We start from the raw sequence: 22,625 nt of genomic DNA, 5'->3' as shown, positions 1-22,625 counted from the left end.
ATCCAGTCCCCGGGACGAAGAGCTGCTAAGACTGATGACGTCGTCTCCATAGCGAACTTCCTCTTCTTCACAAAGACATTCAGGGCGCTCACGTCCAGAACCGGCCTCCATCCTCCTGAGTTCTTGGGAACTAGGAACAGACGGTTGTAGAACCCCGCTGAAAGAGGGTCCTGAACCATCTCTATTGCCTCTTTCTCTACATCAGCTCTACCGCTAGAGCGAGGGCTTGATTCATTAGTGGGTCTTTGTATTTGGCCACCAGTGCCCTTGGAGTGGTGGTCAAGGGTGGTCTCGAGATAAAGGGAATGAGGTATCCTCTCTTGATGATAGCGAGGGACCAGTTGTCCGCCCCCTTTCGTGCCCAGACATCTGCAAAGTTCAGAAGTCTGGCACCCACAGTTGTCTGGAGGACACACGAACTACTTCTTGGCCCTAATAGACCGAGAGAAGGTCCTTCCTCTCTAGGTGGTCTCGAACCTCTGGAGGAAGAAGAGCGAGACGAGGTCCTCCTCGAAAAGGAAAGGGTTCTTGCCTACTTTGAGCTCCTTCTTCGTCTTCTGTTGAAACGAAGGTTTCGGGATTCTAGCAAAGCGAGCCAGCATATCCTGCGTCGCTTTTTTTGCTGATAACGAGCTGGAGATATCATTAATAATCTTCTTCGGGAAGAGTTGCGGGGAAAGTTGTGAATACAGCAAGGAAGCTCTCTGTGCGTGAGAAACCGCCTTGGTAAGAAAAGAGCAGAAAACGGCCCTCTTCTTTACTACTCCTGCTCCAAAAAGTGAAGCAATTTCCCCGGAAACCATCTCTCACTGCCTTGTCCATACAAGACAGAACTGCGTGGAGGTCTTCAGGCAAAGAGTGTCTTGCTCTTGAGTCCTCTTAGCCAAAACTCCAAGGGTCCAGTCAAGAAAGTTAAAAACTTCTAAGACTCGGAACATTCCCTTCAGAAGGTGATCCAACTCGCTCATACCCCACGTCGTCTTCGCAGAATTCAGCGCCGCGAGCGACATGCGGAATCAACCAACGAAGAGAAGTCCGAGTCTGCAGAAGAGGGAAGAGTCAGACCCAAGGGCTCTCCTGACTCGTACCAGAACCCCATCTTACCCGTCAGTTTGGACGGGGGAAAAGAAAAAACTGTCTTGCCTTTCTCTTCTTTTGAAACCAACCAGTCGTCAAAGTTCTTCAGAGCCTTCTTCATAGACACTGTAGGAGCAACGGCCGAAAGAGACTCCCCAAAATCTTGCAAGAGGAGGTCTGTCAGTCTCTTATATGAAGAAACCGAAGCATCCTTGGGCAAATCTTCCTCAGAATCCCCAATAAATTCTTCCGAAGAATGACGTCTAGAACGCTCTACTGCCGGAGGAGCCCGGAGCTAATCCTTGGAGAGCGCCAGTTCGGAGAGCGCCTACTAGGCGAGCGCCTACTGGGAGAAAATCCACTGGGAGAGCGCTTACACGGGGAGCGCCTACCAGGAGAGCGCCTAGTAGGAGAGCGCCTACCAGGAGAGCGCCTACTTTGAGAGCGCCTCCCAGGAGAGAGCCTACTTGGGGAGCGCCTAGTTGGAGAGCGCCTACCAGGAGAGCGCCTACTTTGAGAGCGCCTCCCAGGAGAGAGCCTACTTGGGGAGCGCCTGCTAGGAGAGAGCCTACTTGGGGAGCGCCTACTAGGAGAGCGCCTAAAAGTGGAGGCTCGTCTGTCGGAAACAAATTCTAACTCCACAGAAGAACGTCTGGATAAGGGAGAGCGCCTATCAGGCTCTCTGCGCCTGCTAGGCTCTTGGCGCCTGCCATCCTCAATACGCCTGCCAGGCTCTTGGTGCCTATCGGGCTCAAAACCCCTGCCAGGCTCTTGACGCCTGCCACGGGGAGAGAAAACATCCACAGAGGATTCCCTGTCAGAAGCGCGGCGCTTACAAGGCTCTGAGCGCCTATCCAATCGGGAGTATCCAACGGAGGAGGAAAGCTTCCGTTACGCCTACAAGGCTCTTGGCGCCTACTAGGCTCTTGACGCCTACTAGGCTCCGAGCGTCCGTCAAAAGGAGAGTGGCCACCAGGCGAAGAACTCTTCCTTCGCTCCTGACGAAAACGAGGTTCTTGACGTCTGTCAAGCTCTTGACGCCCAACTGAAAAGGAGCGGAAATCCTGAGGAGAGAGCCTGTCCGGCTCCTTACGCCTGACATGCTCACAACTCTTGCTGGGAAGAGAGGAGAGCCTACTCGGAGAAAGATCCCGAGCTTCAGCCTGCACTTCTGACCTCCTACTAACAGGCTCAAAAGCTTCTCTAGCCAGAGGAGATTTAGCCGAAGGAACGTTCTTAGACTTCTTCACCGGAAGTGAGGCGTCCTTCCGACGATGAGAAGTCCCGGCAATAGACTCCGCTAAAGCCGCAATCTGCGCCTGCAGACCCGCCAGGATACGCGCAGGAGATCTCTTAAACTCCTCTACAGGGGACGAAGTCCGAGAGCGAACAGGAGAAGCGTAAACGGACGAAATCTTGGTTCTCTTGCGTTCCACTTCTGGTTCTTCCGCGAAGGATTCGGGGCTGGAAGGAAGGGCGCAAGGAGCCTTCCAGGGCCTCTTGAGAGGGCGAGACGACTCCGAGGCGCTCCATCTACGCTGAGGAGAAGGCGACGAAGATGACGAGAAGCACTGGCGCAATAAATCCTTCTTGGTTCGATCCAAGGCAGCCTGGGAATGAGCAACAGGAACTGCCGAGGGGACGCCTGACCGGTGGGGGTTCTCCCTAACCTTCCTGCGGCTTTCGACTTTCCTCCTCCACTGGGTCTGGGAGTCTGGAAGAGGTCTAGGCCTGGAAGCATTAGTGAGCCGGTCAGACGCACCCTCCACTGCCACTAGGGGCACTGCACTGATCACTTGCACTATCATCCACTCTTACCTTGTCGAGAGCGAGCGAGGCCTCTCCTTACTCCTGATCGAGGCTCTCCCAGAAGCAACTTCCGAAAACGAATCTTTGGGTTCAAAGCTGGGCGCAGGGGCTGAAACCGGAGAAGGAACTACTTCTACTACAGGATTCTCAGCGTCAACTTCACTCACCCTCGATCTACTAGAGGTCCTTGAAGAAGCCTTGCGCACCCTATCCTTCTCTAACTTTCTCACATAAGAAGAAAGAGCCTTCCAACCATTCTCATCCAAATTCTCACACTCTTTGCAAGGGTTAATAAAAGAGCATTCATTCCCTCTACAAGACGTACATACAGAGTGAGGATCTAATGCAGCTTTAGGAAGCCTAACTTTACATTCCTTCACTGAACAAACCCTAAATAAACTAGGTTTCTTAACTTCAGAATCATCCATGATTATAGATATTGTAAGAGAAATCCAAAAGAAAAATCCAAAAAACAGTCCAAAAAGCATATGCCAAGCCAACAAACAAAGGGTACTTCACCAAAATCCAAATCGTCGGCAACGAGAACGAATTTAACTATCGTAAGGACTGAACAACAGGTGTTGTCCAGCCGGCGACAGAAAAATAATCTGACAAGAAGAAAGGGGACTGGTTCTTACATCCGCCTCCCAGCGGCGGGTAAGGTAGATCACCTGACCTACCTGTAGCGTGTGCCGCGAGTTTTGAATTTTCTGTCATGACGTCAGAGACCTAAGCTAAGTATATATCTGGCAGGGAAGTTCATGTACAAAAATAATAATGCTACACTGCAAATAGATAAACCTCTTTGCTGAATTCATAAATCTTGAAAGTTCTGGAAATACTATATACAGAGGAACCTCCATTTCCATGATCTGGATCTTAAGTTTCTCAACATATAGCAAAAGGTATTACCACATAAATAACTGTACCATATTACTAGGGCAAACCATTGATTTACCAGGATTGGAAAGGAGAATGGGCCTCGGTGCCAACAACAAATAAACTTAAAAACATAAAAACTGAAGTATATGCATGGAGGACATCCTCACAGGAGGAAAGATCAAAAGAGGTGATCCTAGTAAGGCTCCGTATAGGGGACAGAAGATTCTCGCATGGTCACTTGATGTCAACACCACATGCTGACCCAGTGAAGTGTATGTTGAGTGCCCAAATTGGACCCAGCAAAGATCTATTTATCTACGGAATTCAGAAATGAAAAGTATTCTTGCTGAAAGCAAGGATTTTTCAATTAATAACATCATAAATTTTTTAAATAAGACAGGTTTCTCAAATAAAGTACATTTTTTTTTTCTCAGGATTGATCCCTGAGAACCAGCCCAAGAAGAGTCTACTTGAGACTCAGAGGTCTGGAAAAACTAACCCCTATTAATAATAATAATACTAGGGCAAACGAAAAGTGCAGCCACTCAAAAAGGTTCCAATATTGTACAAATCAAGTAAAGTAAGCTATAGTACCTATTTCAGGTGGAAAAAACTGGATATATTGTTTGACATATATAAGATTCATTTTGCAACAAATACAACAGAACCAATTGTGTTTCAGTATGCTACCTCAGTAATCTTCAACCTAAGAAAAGTGACACAGAAAACATGCAAGAGAGCTGACAATTGAATCCCATCATAGCAGAAAACAAAAGCAAAAATACTCCCAAGATGAACCCCTAGGGGGATAGTGCCATCAGTGCACCTCACAAGATGCACTGTAGGCATTACTGAAGGTTCTTTGCAGCATCCCTTCAGCCCATAGGTGCAACCCCCTTTTATTCACTTTACTTTACCTCCACTGATGTTCTCTTTCTTCCATCCTACTTTCCACCCTCTCCTACAAATGTCAAAGCCCAGCTGTGAGGTTTTCCTCTGGTTACATCTTTAAAACTATGCTCTTCAATATCCCTTTCAACACTGAATGGCCTCATTGGTCCCGCTGCTTGGTCTTTATCCTAAATTTCATATTCATTCATTCATTCCAAATATGAGAGATCATATTCATTCTTCATTGCAAATAAGAGAGAAAGATCATTAAGCGGGACTGAGGAAGCAAATATGATAATTTCTTCCGAGCCAAAGTTTTTTAACTTACATATTACTTTTATAGACCTGTGGTCCTGCTAAAAAAATATAACAATGTACCAACATTTATGAACAAAGAATGAAACTGCTCATTGGTAGTAATATAGAACCTACAAAGTAGTGCTGGTAATTTGGTGCTCCCTTGTCTGTACAAGAAATAAAACCTGCTTCAAAGGTTGTAACTTCTTAAGTGGGAGCACCACAATATCCAGCATAAATTCTTGAATCTTGATAATCAACGTTACATGCTCCACTGAATAGGATAGGCATGAATATGTCCTCTCCCCTCTTACATTTTGTTCTTTTTCTATCTGAACTTCAGAGTAAAGAAATCAGAAGCCCATGGTCTTCCACGGTTCCTAACTTAATGCATATCACAGACCTAGTAAAGTTACAAGTGTCAACTTCATTACAGCAAAAGTATTTCATCATGACGGTTTAACTGTAAAGTAATTTTTATAGACTTACTGAATTCCTAAAATAATTGTTCTTATTATGAGGTGAAAACTTGACCAAAGAAAGATTAAAGTAATTAGAGGGCTAGGTGGGATGATAGCAGTAGAACTCAGAGGCTGCAAAAATGTAGCAAGCTGTACCCACCCTACAAGGAATAAGAGTGACTAGTATACAATAATTTTTTTTTCATTAAGAATAAGCAATATCCTAAATATGACAGAAAAAACAGAGGGCTTGAAAAGGATATAGAGATAAATGTTTTAGCAACATACATTAGCAACCCTAAATCCCATTTTTGAAAGGGGCAATTAGCCAGACTCAAGAAGCAAGGAAAAGCAATACAACAGACGTATGGTTAACAGGATGAACTTCTTGAAACAAATCAACATTTGCCTTGAGTTTATTGTCAAGTGACACTGCTGTTACCCTATCTTTCCAGAATTTCAAAGTTAAAACATACTATAGTCAAACTCAGCCTTTTTGGCCACTGAAGCGTTGGCCGCACAGTTGCCACAGTTCTCTAAATACGCCATGACAGTGATGAAAAAGTCTCTGATATTTTTTATACTAATTAAATATATGGTAATTGCTCTGTTTCATAATAAATCTTCATATGTTTAAGAATGACTAAGATTTTGATGGGGAAATGAATGTTACTAAAAATGTTTTCCTGAGATTTGACAACACCTCTCTGCTGGGTTAGTGCTCCATAGCCACCTCAGCCCAAAAAGGTCATTCCGTGTCACGTACCCACCATGTAAACACCTCCCGCTTCCCGCTGCCCCCGCATGCACAGTCAGACTAAGGAAATAATTTATAATGTTAATCGGTACTTTTGAGATGAAAAGGCCTACGGCGGACACAGCCAAAGCCGCCAAAGTAAGCAAAAGGACAGTTAAAAGGATTTGCTCCAAAGCAAATCAAGAATGGTGGTCAGAGGCTGAATGTAAGAAAGAGAGAGAGAGAGAGAAAGGTGGGGCGGAAGTACCTACCTTGGGAGAAGTGGCAACGGTGTGGAAAATCCAGGGTTAACAAGACCAATGCCTAATCGGCCAAAAAGGCTGAGTTTGACTATAATAGCCAAGAAACCTAACGAAGTCACTACAAGTTAAAGAACAAGATGTCAAGAGGCTGTTACTGAGGGAAATACTATATGCCCCTGTGCCACCATATGGTCAATAGATAAGTTGCAAAGAACTTGTGATACACCAGATCAATATGGTATCATGGTATCCCCAAGCGATTTACAGTACCTGAAGCAGGAGAAGAAAAATCTTGGCGAGCCCGCTTAGCCCTATTTTTAAAAATTTTAAAACATAAATCATGGAAAAATAAAGTCTACAGTATATACTATACAGGAAGCTTTCGCAAACTTGATCAGTTGGCCTCTTCAGCCTGAATAAACATAGAAAAAATAATACATTTAGGACAAAATCTTTAAAAAATGGAAAAATGGATTATTATTATTTCGGGTAACTCTAGAATTGTTCAATAGTCTATTAACAATTCTCTGGAACATTGTGGAACAGTCGAGACTGGCATATTGGTCACTGTCTTACCACTGAAGAGGCCAACTGATGAAATTGGCAAAAGTTTCCTGTACAAATGTAGCAATATACATACTATATACATACTATATACATACTAGTTATGCTCACCTGATTTTTCCATTTAAAATCACAAGACAGTGACGATATCATATAAATAATGTTCACAATTCATGCCATCTCTCTCTAAGCCAGTGCTCACACTTGCCGAAAGAAAGGCTACATCTTAGCAGGGACTGCAAGTGTACCTTGAGTTTACATCATTCCTGCTCTCACATGAGCCTTACGCAAGTAATCCCATCACATACCTGGTGTGACCTCTGAACAATTTCCAGCCTCATAGGAGGCAGTATCTTCAATGTACTCAGTGCAACAACTAATCTGTCCCTCAGCCAGGTTGCTGTGTATCTCCCTTTCATCTAATTTCTTTACTTCTTTCCCCACAACTGTCCAAATAGAAATGCTTCAAGCATAAATTTTCATACCTTGTTCAAGACCAAATGTTTTGGTTAAATTATTTCATATAGCATACCATTTCAAGAAAATTATTAAAAATCTCTTGCATCAAGATATACTATACATAACCCATGTTAGTATAGGATACCCATCATAAATAAAAAGTTGTTTACTACAACATGAATTAACAATGTGGTATCCTCACAAAAGAGTACTCCAAATCCAACAAAATAAAATCTTAACAGAAGTGAAAAAAAAATATAGAAATTTTGAGGCTCAAGGAATCACAAACGTTTGTGTGCAAAATTGAGAGAAGCAGATTAGTGTAGAACTCAGAGAGGCAGATAATTCACTAGGTAGATAAATGCGACGACGGTTTGTCCAATCTTGTTGATCACTTCACAACTCCCCCAACTAACACTTACAGGGAGTCCCCGGTTTACAGCGGGGTTTCGTACCAGGTGGCGTGCCATAAGCCGAAAATCATCATAACCCAAAGCATCATAAATGTAATGGGAATAAATAGCACTTGCAGCACTGTTAATGATGCCGTAAATCTACCTATGGCATTGAAACATTGGGGTTAACAGTGCAGTCAGGCAAGCGCCGTAAGTCCAGAACGACGTAACCCCAACCTGACATAACCCAGGGACTGCCTGTACTCCAATATGGATGCTTTACCTAGTGCTACAAATTACTTTTAAAAGCCAATGTAAAAGAAACATTTTTGTACAAGTACAAAATCACTACTGATAGAAGGTAATCCACTGCACATTACCAAAAGGTACTCAGGTCTTAACACACCTGACATAAAAAGGGATTCAATCAGGTTTCTTGTCTATTAAGGTTGGTGAATTAATTGAGTTGGTGATAAAGTAGACCATAGTGTTTGAATGAGGGACTAAGATACATGAACTCAGCAATATCCAGCCTCATAGGACGTAAGAATTATGATAGTGTACACAGCCAGATTTCTATCTTTTCTATTTAACACATTCATAATTCTTCACTTTAACTGTTTATTTCTTAAAATAAAATACTAAAACTAACTGAAGTGAATTTCATGATTTTAACAAAATATTTAAAAGATCATCTAACATTTCATTTAAAGATTTATTACCGACGTATAACACTGCATAACTAAAACATTAAAATAATAACATGTTATTTTAAGCATGCAGTCAAAAGAAATACAACAAAATAAACTACTACCTCTACAGTGTGAAGCCATCGTTGAGGCGGCACAAACATATATTCTCCATACGTAGGCCACAAAGGACGATGTGGTCCATACACAGGAATAGATGAATTGTATGATATTTCAGTGCCCATACAAAAATGTTGAGGAACATAATTAGGGGGTATGTTAACACACTGTGTCAATGACTTCAAATCTTCTCGAACACGAAGGCGATGATGTTTAGGGTCATAACAAGTATAATTCACTGGCGATTCATTCCAGTCGATGCTCAGATTTACCTGAAAATAAATAAACTGTGACCTCAAACATTTTCCAAAAATAACCAGTAACATCCAGTTTAAATGCATTGTTATTGTTTAATAACACCACAAACTTACTTCAAATTATTTATATTAAAACATCTAATTCTTCCAGCTCTGTCAATAAAGAAGTTGAAATGATGATGATAATCTGTTTCATCACATCCCTAAATTTGAGGTGTTGTATGTCCCACAAAGTGGTCACAATATGATCAATGGTATTGTATAAAAAATGGATTTATACAGAAGGGATTCGGTATAAATAATACTGTGCCTAAATCTGAGGTGTCGTATGTTCCACAGAGTGGTTACAATACGATCAACAGTATTGTATAATTTTATTTTTCTTTAAACAAAACCTTTATTTATACATAAGGATTTCTGATACTTTCTACCAATTCTAATCATACGTAATGGTAAAATATTACAACTTCAACTGACCTTCCCATTATCGCATTTGACATGGGGAATACCCATTGCAACACCATGCTTGTCATCCTTCATACTTTCAGGGAGATCTGCAGGGACTGCCTCCGCTCTGTTTTGGGCCTTGACCTGGGGTGGATGAGGAAACCATTTGCCAAGCCATTTACCTATTGGATCTTCCTAAAAAATTAGGAACAATTAGAACATTTTTGGCTTTAAATACTTGCCAGATTCACACAATGTCCTCCACCACTGAAATGGCTGCCATACTCTTGTTTAACTCTAGATAAAGCATAGCAATTATAGTTCCTTGCGACAACAGTAAGCACAATACATTGAGGGTTTAATTTTCATGCACACTGTATCTAATAAGCATTAGTAATTTAGGGATTAGAATAGTTCTTGCAAGATAAAATAATAAATACTTTAAAAAACACTAAAATAAAAAAATCTTACAAGCTGAAATTTATGAAAAACAAACTAGCTGTCTTACTCCAGTAAAATCACTATAGATTTCAAAGGAATGCATATCAATTTTTTTTTTTTAAATCTTATCAATACTGGGCATTACACTCACTCTAAAATAGTGTTTCAGTTCAGCTAAACTCAGCATCAGTACCATAAAACTCGTTAACAGCCAAAAACATAGACAAAAATTACTATTTTCACCCTTTATGTATCATCAACAAGCTTTATAACTGAAAAACTTTCCCAAAACTAGGATTTAAAAAATAATCTTGAAGTAAGTTATCTGTACTATGAATGCTGGCTAAGTAAAAAAAAAAATAGTACAAGAAAATAAGAATAAAATAACAATAACTTGTCAAAAATGTGACAAATATACATGCAGAAATCACATTCATAAACTCACTATTTTGAATAGGAAGGAGGCATCTCCATATTCAATTTCAAATGGAGCCAGTACTATATTGTGCTTAAATTGTAAGAGCATCTGGTTTTATTCAACATTTATTATAAGAGCATCTGGTTTTATTCAACATTATAAGAGCATCTGGTTTTATTCAACATTTATGATATCTGGTTTTAACTACAGAAGTTTAATTTGTTTCTTGAAAGTGCAGATACCAGGAACAAAACTTAGTTTAATGGCCCATGTCATTTTTATCCATGTTTCTGCATTTGACTATGACAAGAACAAAAAAATCCTGAACACAAAAGTTTATACATGACATAATGAAAATGTCTTCCATAAAAATCCACCAAACTTGGAATACATAGTTTTACTGTTAACTAACTGACTGTGCTAACATATACACATACAATGCTTACGTTCTCAAAGAAGCATTAAAAAAAATTACTGTGGATTTATAGCTTCAAAGTCTACTGATATGCTAAAGTACTACTTATCCTCCAACTAAGGCTATAACTGAATGGTGAGAAAGTGACTATACGTACTCTGTTTTTTCCATCTGTCCATCCGCCTGTGGTGTTTTCGCATGGTAACACTACGTCCCAGGCTTTAAATTGTTACGCTATGTGTAAGTTTTAGGTAAATAAAAGGATATCTGGGTGTACATTTTCAATTGAAAAGTGTTAATAATTCACTGTATGCGAATTACACCGTTAATATTCGAAATAGGATATCATTTAAAGCCCGGGACGCAGTGTTACCATGCGCAAACACCACAGGTGGATGGACAGATGGAAAAAAAACAGAGTAAGTATAGTTATTTTTACCTAAAGCTAATTTTTAACACATCCAAATAATTCTTCACCTCAAAAAAAAAAATCTTTAATTACAAGGCTCCATTGGACAATAAAGGGGGATGCTGGCATTTTTGTTAATTAATATTTAGTCTGGCAAATATGATATAGAAAACTAAACAGGAGCAGATGATCTTTCCATTTTACCTGGCTCCCTTCCACCTCTCTAAAAGAAAAATCATACTTATCGTATTTTATTCCTGAAACATTAAGGAAACAAAACAAGATTGTACGTATATTCTGCGCTTCATTAACAAAAGCTTAAAATTTATTTAATGTTGAAATACTGCACCAGGCAGTAACATCTAAAGGTTAAACTATGAAAACATCCAACGACTACAAAAATAAAAGTAAAGCCAAGATTGTCAAGAGCAACATTAACACAATAAAACATCCAAACTTGCTAATAGTCTGTTAATCACAGTATGAAAAAAACATGTGCGCTAAAATATCTGCAAGGGACTAATAAAAAAAAAAAAAAAAAAAACAATACATACATGCAATTCCCAACTGTACCTGTGCTGCTCATGAATGTCGTCTAAATTAGGACTTCCTGTACTACTCATGAGTGACGTCTAAATTAAGATATGATTAGTGTAAATTATAACTTTTCTTTTATAACATGAATGTTTCCAAGAGATACAACTGCAATACAGACGCCACCCTACTTATAAAGGGGTTACATTCCCGGTACGGCCCGCCAAAGTTTAAATTAAACTTGTTTATAAGTTGGTTACTGTACCCTACATGATTTTTTACTGTACTCTACATGTCATTTAAGTCCAGAATGATATGAAGTCAATACAGTACTCTACATTTTTTCATCCTACAACACAATACACTGTACTGTACATAAAGTATGTACAGAATAGGCATGCAATCAAAATTTGAACTTATGAGTGGCAAAGGAGAGCACTCTAAACACAATCTTAACTTCCAATCATGATTGTTTATCTGAATGTTTGTAAGTTCAATGTTCAGGAGTAGTGCAGTGTCTGTATTAATTTACAATGGCTTCCATGAATTTGCTTGTTCCAAAATTCCTAGTAAAAGCAAAAATCACATATAGACCAGATTTACCTAATTTAAATTTTTTATTTTCTTCTAACCCCAACACGGTTTCTATCAATAAAAATAAAACTTGATAAACAGATGCTTACTGTTGTTTCAGGATATTCGTAATCTGCTTCATTCTTGGATAATCTGATGTTGTCCTTGATTGTCTTTAACAATGCAGATTCTACAGCATCAATGGCTTCTCTCTCCCCTTTGAAGCAGACGTTTTTCATAATCCTGATCTACCAATTCATCAATTCCATTTACCTCATCAAATTTGGTTTCAGGGTCATCTGAAAATTAAACACAACTCTATATACACAATACATTTTACCTGTCAACAGTAACCAAGAAACATCAAAATCCAAGAATTCTGACAATTGTTTGCTACCATTTTTGGGGTAAAGACCTACCTATATATCTATGTTCATAACATACACAAACACTGCTGAAGGAGAACAAACCAGCACCTTCCAACAGGCATCTTGATCAGACAGAAAATCACCACGTACCAATGCAACCGAATGGATCAATGTAGTATGAACTTTAAGCCACATGGTCTGCACTGGGCCCCAAGTGTGGAGGCCCCTCTATAAAGATTGCATCCTAACCCATATGACTATTTCTTAGTCTTAAAGTAACCAGATGAACAATCCTTATTTCAACTTTTCCCCAAGAGATCTGTTCTAAAATGAGGGTCAAAAATGAGCCTTGAGTTGCAATTAGTAGAATCTGGTGATGTCATGCTTTGGGTCAGAGGGTACAGTGCATTCCTTGTAATGACTAATAAGCCTGTTTTGGTCCCTCCTTACGATGAGGTGCACTTAAAATCTTCAGTGGCAGCCATGTTAATATTCCATAATGATCATGTTTCAATATACATACTGACAGACTAGTTTTCAGTGTTGAATCTCAACAAAACTAATCTTGGTAAAATCAACATGTTATGGGTTGCATCTGCAAATTAAGTACTACTATTTGAAACTGCAAAACAATATTACCCTTAATGCATATCAAAACTGGAGACAAAACAGCGCAATACAGACTGATCTAGCACCAAAAATCATTAGGTTTAATATCTACGCTCTATTTTCAATGGTACCAAGGGCAATTCACTTATTTTCATATAAATATCAGTGGTCAAATGGAATATGTATAATAAACAGTATCCATGTGACTAGTATTATCGCACCATGAAAACAGCACAAAGAAAATGGTACTAGGATAGAGAAAATTCTATATTATTTAATATTTTCCATAATTACCTTGCAGTGCACCCACTTAAAAATTCTGCTTCTTTGTCCTTTAATATCTTAAAAACTCTTGATACCATAAATAATCAATACGTATACTATACCCCAAATATATTATTACAGGCAATGCAAGCTACATATTCTAAAATCTAGTATGAATAATCTCTCATTAGTACCTTATCAGTGAAAATATGAAATTTTCATTATTAAAATGAAGTTTTATTGTATACTTACCGAACAATTATACAGCCGTGATTTCCACGAGCAGCAGGAGACTAAATTCAAATTTAGCGCGTAGGCGTCGCCAACACTGGTGGCGATGACGTCATCTCCCTCCACTCGCGGGAGAACCAGGTACAACTGCCCAGGTGAATCCAATTCTTTCTGCCCGTCCATCCACCTAAGGGGAGGAGGGTGGGTATAATCATAATTGTTCGGTAAGTATACAATAAAACTTCATTTTAATAATGAAAATTTCATTTTTATTGTAGTGTCTTACCGAACAATTATACAGCTGATTACACATTTATGGGAAGGTGGGATTCAGTGGACCACTAGTATTTCTAAATGGTTACATTTATTACAATACCAGTAAACACTCGAGGTGTCTGTTGTACCTTACCTTGTAAGAGAGCTACAGCAGACTGTTACTGCCTCTGGTCGGTGCTCTTCTTACTATTGTAGAGGAATTGGAATTTGACCAAAGTTAGCCTCTACAGGAGTGGAATCCTTCCATAGTTCAAGCAAGTCAAGGCTAACTGACGGAGGATAGTAACAACAAAGATTGCCCTTGCCCTGGGCTAAGACCAGAAATTCAATCATACAAAACATTTGTCACCAACACCAGATTTAAAAACATATATACCCAACCATTATAAAATCTGACCTAACAGACTGGTGAGTATCCCAGGTACTCAGTACCCCTAGCTTCCCTTGAACTCGACAACCTATTTCAAGGTGAAAAGTTAGCATAGAGGTGACGACCCCTGTGCCGTTTCTCCCAACACCATGCCAGAAACCGCCACCGGACCTAACGTTTATATCTCTTTGAGATAATGACTCGCAAAAACCGAATTCGATCTCCAGAACGTGCTCTGAAGAATCGAAGCTAAAGATAAATTCTTTCTAAATGCTAAAGAAGTTGCCACTGCTCTAACCTCGTGAGCTTTAACTCTCAGCACGGAAAGATTGTCGTTCTCGGACTGCGAGTGAGCTTCCCTGATAAGCTCTCTAATAAAGAACGATATAGCATTCTTAGAAAGAGGACGAGAGGGATTTTGAACCGAGGTCCAGAGCTTAGAAGATTGTCCTCTAATATCCTTAGTGGCAAGCAGATACTGCTTAATAGCCCTGACTGGGCATAAGAGCCTTTCTTCCTCCTCATGTCCAACCAAATCAGATAAGTTCCTAACCACAAAACTCCTCGGCCAAGGATTAGATGGATTCTCGTTTTTGGCTAGAAAGGTCAAAGATACCGAAAACACAGCATTGCCTTGAGAGAAACCGACTCTTTTGTCTATAGCGTAGCAGAAGCTAGTGCAATAAGAAAAAGTGTCTTCTTAGTCAAGCTCCTGAGTGAAGCCGACTTCAAAGGCTCAAACGGTGGCCCCATGAGGAACTTAAGCACCACATCTAAGTTCCAAGCCACTGTATCCTGCGGGAGCTTAGTGGTTTCGAAAGACCTAATGAGGTCCGACAGATCTGTATTGGAGGAAATATCCAAACCCCGATGTCGAAAAACCGAAGAAAGCATGGCTCTATATCCTCTGATCGTCAAAGGAGCCAGTTTCTTAGAGTTCCTAAGAAATAGAAGAAAATCTGCTATTTCAGTTAAAGAGGTCGCAGAAGTAGAGACTTTAGCACTTCTACACCACTCTCTGAAGATTCTCCACTTCCCTTGATAGAGTTTGTTAGAAGACTCTCTCCTACAACGAGCGATAGCTTCTGCAGTTCTTCTTGAAAACCCTTTCGCTCTGACAAGATTCCGGACAGTCTGAACCCTGTCAGAGCTAGAGCGGACAAGTTTTGGTGGAACCTCTTGAAATGAGGTTGTTTGAGAAGCCACTTCTCTGGAGGAAGAAGTCTGGGGAAGTCTACTAACAACTGGAGAAGGTCCGGGAACCACTCTTTCCTGGGCCAAAAGGGAGCGATTAACGTTAGTGTTACATTGCTGTGCAACATGAACTTGTTCAGCACCTCTCTTATTAGACCGAACGGAGGGAATGCATAAGCTTCCAGACCCGACCAATCCAACAGCATTGCGTCCACCGACCAAGCTAGAGGATCTGGAACTGGAGAACAAAAGAGAGGAAGATGGTTGTTCCTTGATGTCGCGAACAGGTCTATGGACGGTCGTCCCCAAAGGAGCCAAAGTTTCTGACAAATCTTGTTGTCCAAAGTCCACTCCACAGGTAACACTTGCTGTTGACGACTTAGCTCGTCCGCCAGGACGTTCATCTTTCCCGGAACAAATCTCGGGACTAGCTGAACCTTCGCTTCGTTTGACCACAGGAGGAGATCCTTGGCTACTTCGTATAGAGAGAAAGACTGAGTCCCCCCCTGTTTCCGCACGTACGAGAGAGCCGTGGAGTTGTCGGAATGCACTGCCACTACCTGACCTTCTACTAAGCTCCGAAACTGTCTGAGCCCCAGGAAAATTGCTAAAAGTTCCTTTACATTTATGTGGAACTTCTTCTCCTTCTCCGACCAAGCTCCTGAAGTCTGTTGATTTCCCAGCAGGGCTCCCCAACCTGTGTCCGATGCGTCGGAAAAGAACTGCAGGTTCGGGAGGATGGGTCGTAAATCTAACCCTTCTTCCAACCTTGCCCGAGAGAGCCACCACCTTAGGTCCTCTTTTATTTGATCTGTGACAGGAAAGTAATCGAGTCTGGTTGCGTCTTCCTGCACCAAGAGGCTCTCAGGAAAAACTGCAGAGGTCTCATGTGCAGTCTTCCCAACGTCACAAATTTCTCCACTGACGTCAATTTGCCCAGGAGCCTCATCCACTGATTGGCAGAACTTACCTTTTTGTCCAAGAACTCCTGAACTGTCTCCAGACAGCCTTGGACCCTCTTCGGGGACAGAAAAGCCCGAAAAACTTGAGCATTCAGAGTCATCCCCAAATAAAGGATGCTCCGAGATGGAACCAACTGGGACTTCTGTTTGTTGACCAGAATTCCTAACTTTCTGGCAAGATCCAGAGTTGTTCCAAGGTCCTTCATGCACCGACTCTCTGATTCCGACTGGAGAAGCCAATCGTCCAGATAGAGGGAGATTCTTACTCCTAATATGTGCAGCCAGCTTCCTATCGGGGATAGAACCCTGGTGAAAACTTGAGGAGCGGTCGCCAGTCCGAAGCAAAGCGCCCGAAACTGAAACACCTTGCCTTCGAACATGAACCTCAGGTACTTCCGAGATTCGCGATGTATCGGAATGTGAAAATAAGCGTCTTGCATGTCCAGAGAAACCATCCAATCCCCCTGTCTGATGGACTCCAGAACCGACCGAGTGGTCTCCATATGAAATTTTGTTTTCTGGAAATGCAAGTTTAGGGCGCTCACATCCAAAACCGGCCTCCAGCCCCCTGATGACTTGGGAACTACAAAAAGGCGATTGTAAAAGCCTGGAGGAAAATCCCCTTCTATCTGTTCTATAGTTTCTTTGAGAACAAGCGCTTCCACTTCCGTGGCTAGTGCCAGAAATTTGTCTGAGCCCGGAGAGTATGCCTGGAATGGAATTGGCACAGGTGAGAGCGAGGGAGGTGAAACGAGAGGAATACGATAGCCGAACTTGAGGACTTGCACTACCCAGGCTTCTGCTCCTCTGTTTTCCCATTCCTCCCAAAACAGAGCCAGCCTGGCTCCCACTGGTGCATGAAGAACCGAGCTTTCATTTGGAAGGTTTGTTAACCTTGGCCGAGGTCTTTGACTGAGGTCGCAAATTCGACTTCGGCCGAAAGAAGCGCTTGGGTTTTCTCCCTCGAAAAGGCGCTTGGGCCAGAGGAGAAACCGAAGGAACAGTCTCCAAAGGAGCTTTAGGTCTCTTGGTAGACTGTGCCAGTAAATCCGAAGTAGATTTCTTATCTAGCGCCGACGAAATTGACAACACTACATCGTCTGAAAAGAGGTTATCTTTCACAAAAGGAGCAAACAAGAGAGCAGACTTCTGTTGGGAAGTAACCCTTTTAGAAGCAAAGGAGCACCAAAGTTGCCTTTTCTTAAGGGTACCAAAGGCGATGAGCGAAGCTAACTCATCACATCCATCCCTAATGGATTTGTACGCACAGGACAGAACACCAATCCAATCCTCCGCTAACTCCTGTGAAAGAGAAGGACAGTCTTCGATCTTGGCCGCTAAAGCGCCAATAGTCCAATCAAGGAAGCTAAAGACTTCCAAAAGTTTAAATTGGTTCTTTACAACGTGGTCCAACTCAGGCGCTGTAAAGAAAACTTTCGCTGCGGCGAAAGCAGATCTTCTAGAGGAGTCGATTAAACTGGAGAAGTCTCCCTGGGAGGAGGCAGAAAAAAATCCCAGAGAAGGAGCTTCCCCAGTTACAATAAAACCTATACCTCTTACGAAGCAACTTAGAGGGAGGGTAAGCAAAAAGCGCCTTCCCTAAGTCTCTTTTCATAGACATCCATGTCTCCGTCTCTTTCAACGAATGTCTAACCGCTTTAGATAGAACAAGTTTTAGGAGGAGAGGGTCTGAAGTTTTCCTCCTCATCAAAAAAGTTGAAGTTGGGGAGCGCGGAGCCGCTTTCTCAAAATAATCTGGATAAGATACCAGAAGAAATCTAAGGAGACGTGAATAACACGAGAGGTGATGTGAATCCTCCTCCTCTACTTCTTCCTCATTCTCCGATACCGCCGAAGAAGTATACGGGACTACAACCGGATCTGAAGGTTTCGAACCACCCTTGGACTCATTCATCCAGTTGGTTAACATCTCTAACTGCTTGCGCAAAGTCGCCAGAGACGCATCAAAAACAGTTAACGTAGGCTTGGAAGAGCCTAAATGTTCAGCAGGAGGCGGAAAAACTACTTGCGCCTCGCTCGGAGCCACCGAAATTCGAGGCGAAACAGGCGTAACAGACGAGAAAGCGCCTAAAGAAACACCCTTAGAACTGCTAGCTACAGCGCTAAAACCACAATCTCTACTAGTAGATGGAGCCGAAAAAGGAACAGATTGAGGCGACGAACGAGCCGCTAACGGCCGAGGCGCAACCCTACTCTCAGGCTCCTTATACCGCTTGACTGGAGGAGGCGAAGAATCAGCGCCTGAACGCCTCTTTAAGGGACGCGAAACAGTCGAATCTCGCCAAGAGCACCGCGCGACCGGAGACGAATCGCTTGAATCATTTGAAAGGCGTCTAACCGCAACACCTTTCCAACGCTTAACCGAGCCCTGTTGAGGCGCAACAGGCTCAACAAGAGAGGCGCCTGTCTGTGGGCAAATCCTGATCGACTCCCTTGGACTTCCGGTATGTCTTCTCCCCGGTGCGGGGGAGCTGGACAGTGACCTTTGTCAAGGAGACGTGTCAGGACAGACAGATGCACCCTCAACTACACTCTTACCTGAAGCCGCGTTCTCCAAAAACGTCTTAACCGAATTACCAAGTTGCATAACCGTATTCGCTAGTACCGAAAATTTCTGATCGAACCTCGATTCCAGACTGGCAATGGTGTCGGAAGAAACTACACGGGAAGCCGGAGAAGTGGGATTAGTAGGAGGAATAGGAGGTGTAGTTAAAGGAGACATAACAATTTGAGGAGAAACAGAAGGAACAGATGCATCGCAAGACGAAGCAGAGCTAAGCTTACTTTCCCTAAGCGCTGCTTTTCTAATTCTGCCTTAGCTAATTTCTCCGAGTATGAACTAAAAAACTTCCATTGAGAATCAGTCCAATCACTACACTCGTTACATGTTCGATCTGCTGAACAAACCTGTCCCCTACACTTAACACATTTAGTGTGAGAATCATACTCTAACTTGGATAATCTAGTTTTACATCCTGAGATGCAAAACCTAACTCCCGACGGACTAGAATCCGACATGGCAACGCCTAAATAATATGCAAAATAACAACTATGCCAAAAAAGAGTACTTCACCAATTCCGAAGATCAAATCCACAAGAAAAAAGCGAAGCAAAGTCATCCAACCGCACCGACCACCGATGTTCACCGGACGCCGGCAGGAAAAGAATTGAATTCACCTGGGCAGTTGTACCTGGTTCTCCCGCGAGTGGAGGGAGATGACGTCATCACCGCCAGTGTTGGCGACGCCTACGCGCTAAATTTGAATTTAGTCTCCTGCCGCTCGTGGAAATCACGGCTGTATAATTGTTCGGTAAGACACTACAATAAAAATAAAATATATACTACAAAGTAGTTCCTACAATAAAGGTGAAGAAAAACTTACCGGATACAATATAGCCCATATCAGAACCTGGAGGAAAAACAAGCCTAGCCTGAGTCACACCAATAAGGAAGGTGACCACCGTGAAATATACTGCCACCGTCATCTGCAAAATAAGAAAACGTTAAGATGGACCTTGCATGGGCCTGCTCAGCTACTAAAAACAGGTCTATACTCACCAGCCATGTAAAGCAATGAAGTCATTAACTGCAAAATTTAAGTTTCAAATTATACAAACTAATCCTTTTTAACAAAGAATCTACATACAAATATACCTCTATATGGTATGGGCTACGTTGCACTTTGCACAATAAACTATAAGCAGCATACCAGCACTCTTTGGTGACCCTCTACCAGCACTCTTTTGTGACCCTCTATCCCTAAATCCTTCAAGCTCCAATTTTAGTCTTCAATTAGAGTAAGGGCAATGTGCTTCCTTGCAGGATCTCCAAAGAAATAAGGGCAAATAACGATGTATGTACTATAATTATCTTTGAACACCGTACATGATCTGTTCTGTTAATTAGCACCAAAATACAAGAATTTACTCCATACACAGGATACATAACACTTTTTAAAAATCTGAACAAAGATTAATTTGAAAAAGAATGATAAATCCCATGATAAAATCAATTATTTGGATACTTGCCAATTATTTAAGTTAGTTTTATATTCGCGAGGTTTGGTGCAATTAGTATTTAAAAAAAATAAAAAATACGCTTGGCTAACTCACTAGGATTGTCTTTGTATTCACCTTTTCAGCAGATAGTGTTGTAATGTTGACGTTCTGTCATATTTCTTCATGATCACCTGGAGGCTGGGTGGGTTTCCATTTTAACAGTGGGTGAGTATTCAAATAATTAATCTTACCATGAAAATTATTAATATTTAGGATGAATCTTACCTACTGATAGTTACCTGACTAATACACTGAATGAGGATGGTGGAATTAGTGCAACCAATGAGTTCAGCCAAGCAAACTAAAAGCTTTTTAAAGAGGAGAAAACGCTTTTCAACATTTCTGCCTGATGTGTGATCCTTACTGGCAAGTATTGCCACCAGAAGTGTTGAAACCACAACAGGGTGTAAGGTTCTCATCACCAGACTAGTCAGAGGATCCTTACAGAAAAAAATAAAGACTATCCAATAGTCCAAAAGTAAAGATATCACTACCTTCATATATGAAGGTGTGCTCCTATACACCAATTTGTACTATCATACTCCCAAAATTCAACAGCAGGATTCCTAACAACTAATGATATGGTGGAAAGCCAATGTTACTACTGTATATCATATTTGGTTCAAGAGAAGGAGTCCCTGCCTCAATGATATGACTAAGGGCTTAACACCTCATGCTAAAAAAATTGAACATTCACAAAAAATAAGGCAAAAATAGTTACCGTAACTCCCCTGAGAATCAACCAAATCATGGTTGAAACATGTATGTCTAAAAAAAGGAATACATCAGAAAAAAAATGTCAGGGGATGACGTAGTATGTACTGGACAGAGGGCATGAAAGCAAGAGGATTCTTGCATGACGTTCCCACAAAACTGAGTTGACAGACGAAGCAAGGTCCCAGTCACGTTGGACAAAGCCATCTGCACAAGTGGAGGAGAAAGTTCCTTCATGACATCGCCATGTAAAATTGACAACCATGGTATCATACATGCATGACATCATCACATAACTGTGAAGGCATCCGAGAGGGCAAATACTACTGATAAGTGAGAGCAGACTATCACCCGGATGACTCACTCTAGATAAGTAAGTGGCAGAAAAAGACGAGCCGCTAAACAAAAAGGAATAATTGTCACAAGGTGATGAATAAGAGACTACAGTGAGCCTCCCGTATTAGCAGACTCGCATTCGCGGATTTCTCTCTGGAACATATCCACCCATTATTCGCGGGAAATTTGCTATTCACAATATTTTTCCATAAGAAATATCCACAAATTTGTGGGTTTTTTATCAGTTTCATCATAAACTGCACTTTTCATACATTCAACTTCCCTGTCAGATATATACTTAGCTATAGACTCCGTCGTCCCCGATAGAAATTCGAATTTCGCGGCACACGCTACAGGTAGGTAGGTCAGGTGATCTACCGGCCTGCCGCTGGGTGGCAGGAATAGGAACTATTACCTTCTAAGGACAGATTTTTCTCTATCGTTTGGACTGTAAACATACGTTTACGGTTCCTCCTGATTTGATTTTCGTGTTTCATCGCCATCGATCTTCTGGGCTGTCTTTTGCAGGGAAGTACTGGGTCTTTGGTTCGGCATACGCTTTTATTAACTTTTTAATGAATTTCGCTTCGAAATTTCGAAGAAAATACTAAGTGAAACTACCGAAATCATCGGTAGACACTCACATAGTTTGCCATAAAGAGAATTATTAATATTTATTCATTATTATATGTAATAAAGGTTACAACTTTATTAAGGAAATATTAAACTCTAATTTCCTACTTTAGGAAGTCAGAAAAGCATATAACTAGATACGCTTACTTTATAAGCTTTAATAGCGTTTGTGCTAACGAGCAGTTAGAGTATTAGCAGTACTAGTAGTTGTTGCATCCTCATCACCTTTTTACTCCTCAGAAACTACAAATTTATATATGCAAATTGAAGATAAATGGATAGCTCAAATGCAAGCTTTTAAAAGGTAAGAAGTGAATATAGTGTTCCCCCATTGCAATGGAGGGTGCGTCTGATCGGCTCTGTCTCGCTCCCAGGTCTAGACCTCTTCCAAGCTCACAAGCCCAGAGGAGAAGGAATGTCGACAACCGCAGGGGGGTTTCAGAGAATCCCC

General features: G+C 41.4%; 1 pseudogene; it reads right to left on the bottom strand.

The window, feature by feature from the left end:
• LOC135223470 (uncharacterized) overlaps positions 1-22,625 on the bottom strand; it is a 40,495-nt pseudogene that overhangs the window by 7,058 nt on the left and 10,812 nt on the right.

This window comes from Macrobrachium nipponense, chromosome 10 (assembly GCF_015104395.2).
Source record: "Macrobrachium nipponense isolate FS-2020 chromosome 10, ASM1510439v2, whole genome shotgun sequence".
In the NCBI taxonomy this organism is placed as follows: domain Eukaryota; kingdom Metazoa; phylum Arthropoda; class Malacostraca; order Decapoda; family Palaemonidae; genus Macrobrachium; species Macrobrachium nipponense.
The sequence above is the reverse complement of the archived record's forward strand: the minus strand, read 5'-3'. Positions and strand labels throughout refer to the sequence as shown.